We start from the raw sequence: 6,000 nt of genomic DNA, 5'->3' as shown, positions 1-6,000 counted from the left end.
AAATCCACTCTAACAATCCAATCTCTCTAAGCCTTTGAATCTCTTCCTCTACATTATACCAGGGCAGTTCTGGCATTTTGACCTCAGGTAATGCCACCCACCTTTTGATCCATGTTTCAGCTAACCACCCAAACAAACTGTTAACACCCTTTCTGATCCCTCAAGCTACAACATTGAATGCAGAATCTCTGCTTAGTGGGCCTATATCAGTAAATTCAGCCTGATCCAACTTTACATTCCTTCCACCATTATCCCACACCCTTAATATTCATTCCCAAACATATTCCCCTGATTTCTGTCTGTATAAGTTGGAAAACTCATACACTTCTTTTGGAGTATAGTGTACTTCCCCATGGGTCATACTTTGTACCTCAACCTTTGGGTCCTGTTGGGACTTTAGTATAGTTATAGGTCTTGATGCAAAGACTGGTGGTGGGGGTGGGTCATTAAAATAATTATAAGTATCCTTCAAGCCATTTACCTCAGGGAATTCTGTTGCAGTTTCATCTCATGAAACAGGATTAATCTCTCCAGACAGAGGAGTGAGGGCTGTTTCCTCAGGAGAGGTGATTATAGGTTTAGCAGGCACTGAAGGGTTAATCTCTTTAGGTGGAGGTTGGATGGCAGGCTCCTTAGGGCAGACTGGAGGTGGGGGGACTGTTTCCTCAGGACAGACCACTACAGATTTATCTAACAAAGACTCAGCAGAATTCAGGGTCCCAATATCCTCACTGTCATTATTATCAATCCATATATCCCTATCCCAAGTTTCAGGATCCCATTCTTTTCCAATCAATGCCTTTACTTTAACAGCAGACACCGGAGAGGTTGAGATTTTAGTTTACATTGTAAATCTGCTACTCACACAATGAGACTCTGGGTCAGGTTTTCAGAAATCTCAAGTCTGTGGCCACAGAAAATAAGATTTTCTTTCAAGGCATACATAGAAACCTTTACATCTAACATACAGTGCTTAAGTTTTAAATTTGAAGCCTTTAGCTCATCCCTTTCTCTCATAACTTTATCCAGCATATCTAAGAGCAACCAGCCAACATCATTATGACTCTTAACTCTGCAGAACTCTGTGAAGGTGTCAAAAACACTGTCACCCAGAGCCTTGCTTCATACAAGAGTATGATTAGGAGAATCAAACGGTGATATTTTTCATATTTCCATTGCCAAGTCACACCATGGACAGTGCCATCTTGATTACTGGAAATGGAGTCATCAGTGCCTTTGAATATAATCAGAGTAGAAAACCAATTGTAAAAGCCCATTTTAAGATTCTGTTTCTCAAGAACCAATCCTGGTACCAAACTATGTTAGTTAAGGTTCTCTAGTGAAACAGAATCAACAAGAGCTATCCATAAATATAAGATTTATAAAAGTGTCTCATGCAAATGTGGGTATGCATGAATCCAAATTCCATAGGACAGGCAGCAGACTGGCAACTCCAATGAAGATGTTCGATGAACTCCTCAGGCAGCAAACTGGCAACTCTGATGAACGTGTTTGATGAAATTCTCAGGCAACAAACTGGCAACTTTGACAAACTCCTCAGGAAATGCTTCGAAGAAGAAGTGAAGGTCCTCTATCTGCCTTGCTTAAAAGTCTTCAACTGATTGGATTAAATCCAGCTGATTGCATTCTCTCATTGTGGAAGACACGCCCTTCATTGACGTAATCAGTCACAGCTGCAGCCAATTGACTGATGATTTCATAAACCAGCCTTCTGGTTTATTAAACAGCCACAAATGTCCTTACAGTAATGGTTAGTCCAGTGCTTGCTTGGCCAGACAGCTGGGTACCATCACCTGGCCAAGTTGACACCAGAACCTATCACACCATGTTAACATTATATAATGTATAGATGCGAATCAATTATGCACCCCCAGCTGAAATGTTAATGGTCATATTTTTTCCACTTCACTTACAGGATGTTTCTAACATAAATGTGCACATGACCACAAAATTTCTCTCCATAAAATGACTCTAGTCCACTTTTTTCTCTGAATATTCATTATTAGAGTAATTTCCCTGCCAACAAAGTTATTTACAAATTTTCAAACACATATTGCACTCTTTTGCTTCCAAGCTTTTAGTTTTAGGGTTACTCCTACCTAATACAGTACCCTAATACTCACTTCCTGTTCCCTCCCCACCATCTCCCTCACTAATAACCTATCCAAATTATTCTTCTATGAAGCCTTCCAGACCACTTGGTTCTAGAGTTATTTCTCTCCCTCCTGAATTTCTTTGGTGCATACCCTTTGGAATATTTATTTAAGGACTGACATACTGTATTAGTTAGGGTTCTCCTTGGAAACAGAATCAATGAGAGATGTCTCTTATTATCAAATTGTAAAAGTGACTCACGCAACTGCAGGAGCGCACGAGTCCAAATTCTGCAGAGCCGTCAACAAGCTGTCAACTCCAAGGAAGACGTCTGACGAACTCCTCGGGAAACGAACCAACAACTTTGACGAACTCCTCAGGAAACGAACCGGCAACTTTGAAGAACTCCTCAGGAAACGAACCGACAACTTTGACGAACTCCTCAGGAAACGAACCGGCAACTTTGAAGAACTCCTCAGGAAAGGAACCGACAACTTTGACGAACTCCTCAGGAAACGAACTGGCAACTTCGACGAGCTCCCCAGGAAAAGCTTCACTGAGCAGCTGAAGAAGTGAAGGTTCTCTAACCGTCCGGCTTATAAGCCTCCAACTGATCACCCGGACCAAATCCAGCCAATTGCATTCTCTCACTGTGGAAGCACGCCCCTTGATGAGTCATCAGTCAGCTGCAGTCAATTGACTGATGATCTGACAAACCAACCAGCCTCAAATATCCTCACAGCAATCATCAGGCCAGTGCCCGCTTGACCAGACAGCTAGGCCACGTAGCCAAGACAATCTTTATAGACAGAGCCATTGCCGGTCTGGACTGGAGGAGACAGACAAGGGAAAAATTAAAGGAAAAATGTCTTCAAAGACAGAGCCATGGAGGTTGAGGTCTGGGGTCAGGAGGTCTCGGGCTGGGAGAGCGGAGCAGCCCACATGCATGGAAAGGGTGAGTTTGCCCTGGAGGTCGAGGGCGGGCCTTCCGCCTCCATGCTCTGGAAGAGTTCTGCCACCCGAGGTCCCAAAGAGGGTAGAGCACATTCCCAGGGAATTGGGGAGAGCCTGGCTGCCACCCCACTGATCTGAAGGGGTTGAGCGTGTGCCCCGGAGATGGAAGGGAATCCGGGAGCTGCCCCGAGGTTTGAGGAGGGTGGGGCCGAGAAGGTGGTCTCCCCAATGTGTGGATATGCTGGAGCACTCACCCAAGCATTTGGAGAGGAAACAGCTGCCAAAAAGGCCCTTGGGAAGGGTTAGGCTCCCGCTCACTCAAGCCCCAAGGATGCAACGTTGTTCTGTAAATGACTCTCAGACTTTGAAATCTAATGGACTTTGTCCTGTGGGTTTTAGGAACTGTTTTGCTCCTGTTAACTGTGTTTTCCTTACTGTTTCTCCTTATGGCAATGGAAATGTTTATCCTATGAATGTCTCTCCTTTGTATATTGGGAGCACATAACTTGTTCTAAGTTCACAAATCCACAGCTAAAGAAAAATTATGCCTTAGGGCTGGCCACGCCTAAATTGATTTTGATGGGATTTTGTACTTAACTTTTGTTACTGAAATGATTTAAGTTTTTGTGATATTGTGATGAAATGAATGTATTTTGTATTTGGAAAGATGATGTCATTTTGGGGTCCAGGGGGTGGAATGTCCTGGTTTGAATGTATTGTGTCCCCCAAATGCCATTATCTTTGTGGTCTTGTGGGGCAGACGTTTTTGGTGCTGGTTAGATTTGCTTGGAATGTGCCCCACTCAGCTGTGGGTAATGATCATTTTGATGAGATTTTCCCATGGAGGCGTGGCCCCACCCATTCGGGGTGGGCCTTGATCAGTGGAGCTATATATAAATGAGCTGACTCAGAGAGAGGAAACACAGAAAGTGCAGCTGGGAGTGATGTTTTGAAGAGGAGCAAGCTTGCTAGAGAGGAACGTCCTGGGAGAAAGCTGTTTTGAGGCCAGAGCTTTGGAGCAGATGCCAGCTGCCTTCCTAGCTAACAGAGGTTTATCGGAGGCCATTGGCCATCCTCCAGTGAGGGCACCCGATTGCTGATGTGTTATCTTGGACGCTTTGTGGCCTTAAGACTGTAATTGTGTAGTGAAATAAACCCCAGTTTTATAAAAGCCTATCCATCTCTGGTGTTTTGCATTCTGCAGCATTAGCAAATTAAGACACATACTGAGAATTTATTTCCCTCTTGTATTTACTAAATCATCATTTATTATTTATGATTCATCTTGCCAATTGTTTTACATTCTTTTAGAGAAAAATGTTGTCTTATATTTCTTTATGAGCCCAACCATATCTCACATTGTTACATCTGGAGAAGGGCAAGGTACACTTGTTGCTTGATTATTTGCTTATTTACAGAAAAAGGAAAGGAATAAGGGTGATAAAAATAATAGTCGACCTATACTATCTGTTTACTATCTGCCAGGTACTGTTCAAGCAACTATTTGCCTGTTATAACACCTAATGTTCTCAGTATCCTGTGAGATAGATTCTTTTATTATCCTCATTATACAAATGAGGAATATGAGGCAAAAAGGGATTAAGTTTCCAAAAGTCATGCAGCTAGCAAATGGTGGAGCATTTGAACTCAGCCAAACAATGAGTTCTAAAGCCAGGTGCCTAAAGCTACATAAAAGTCATGGTAAGGGGAAAGTGACTCATTGGTGGGAAGAGAGTATTTGCTTTGATGAGATGTTCAGCCCCCAAACAGCTAACATTTCAGGCATGCCATGGTTTAAGAAACCTATCTGTTTACAAAAGTAGGCATGTCCTCTGGAGAAATTTGCTTCTCTGCATCACTGAGCCCTCTCTCCTTGCTCCCCAGGGTGTAGTTCAGCACTGTCCAGGGCTCCTGATGAATCCAGGCAAGTCAGCCCCTACCTGAAAATCCAGTTCAACTGAAAATAGTCTAATCAGTCTGGTTTCTAAGCCTGGGGGTAAACACAAATAATTTGGCACTATGTGTTCCCATTTAAAGACTTGTGGTAAGGGACAATAAAAATATCAATCTTAACAATAGGTAGGCAGGCAAACTCAACTTTTAAAACTATAGAGAGAGTTTTAATATATGAGAACATAATATTTTGCACAAGGCAAAGTACTTTTGACTTGCTAAAACTCATTTCCAGGATAACCTCAACAACAACAACAAGAAGAAAAAAGCAAACATCTATCTGATTGACAAAAGCCTATATTCCTCTGACAATAACCGATTTAAATACCAGAAACTCTGAAGCAATCATGATTTGTGTTCATATTGCTTCAACTTATGGCCTAAAACAAACACAAGAAACTTAAAATATTTCAAACCATAGTAGTGATCATTAACCATTTCTAACTTAAAGACAGAGCTATTCTAGCTCTAGAAAACAACACAAGAAAGAAAAACAAAATTGTAGCCATAAATACATGGCTACAAGGAAAGTTTCTAAAAGCTAAACTGCTGCATTAAATTAATTGATCTCTATAGCCCTACTTGAGGAGATATCCACGGCATTCATTACTAATAGGAAAATTAATTATGAAACAATGCTTCCAGGAGTTTCCTTGCATTCACATAAAAAATTAACATTAATAACAATAGTATTCCCTTCTATAGTACTTGCCACTGGCTGTCCCAATTAAAGCTTACACAGTGGTTTTAGCCATGGGCAGTACTTTGAATTATATGTCATACCAATGTCCTCTGTATTTAGAGATGTCATGCTGATAGTTTTATTTACCTGATGAACTGAATGGTTGAAAAGAATAATGGAAAACAAGCAGTGCTTGCCCTTCCAGTTTCCCTTATAGTTTGTCCTTTGGTGAAGGTGTAACTATTTTCTCCCTCTGACTGGCCTGAAAGAAAGTAGGAACCTGTAAAAGGGCAGTG

Source organism: Choloepus didactylus, chromosome 11 (assembly GCF_015220235.1).
Source record: "Choloepus didactylus isolate mChoDid1 chromosome 11, mChoDid1.pri, whole genome shotgun sequence".
NCBI classification, from domain to species: Eukaryota; Metazoa; Chordata; class Mammalia; order Pilosa; family Megalonychidae; genus Choloepus; species Choloepus didactylus.
Note: the sequence above shows the minus strand (reverse complement) of the source record.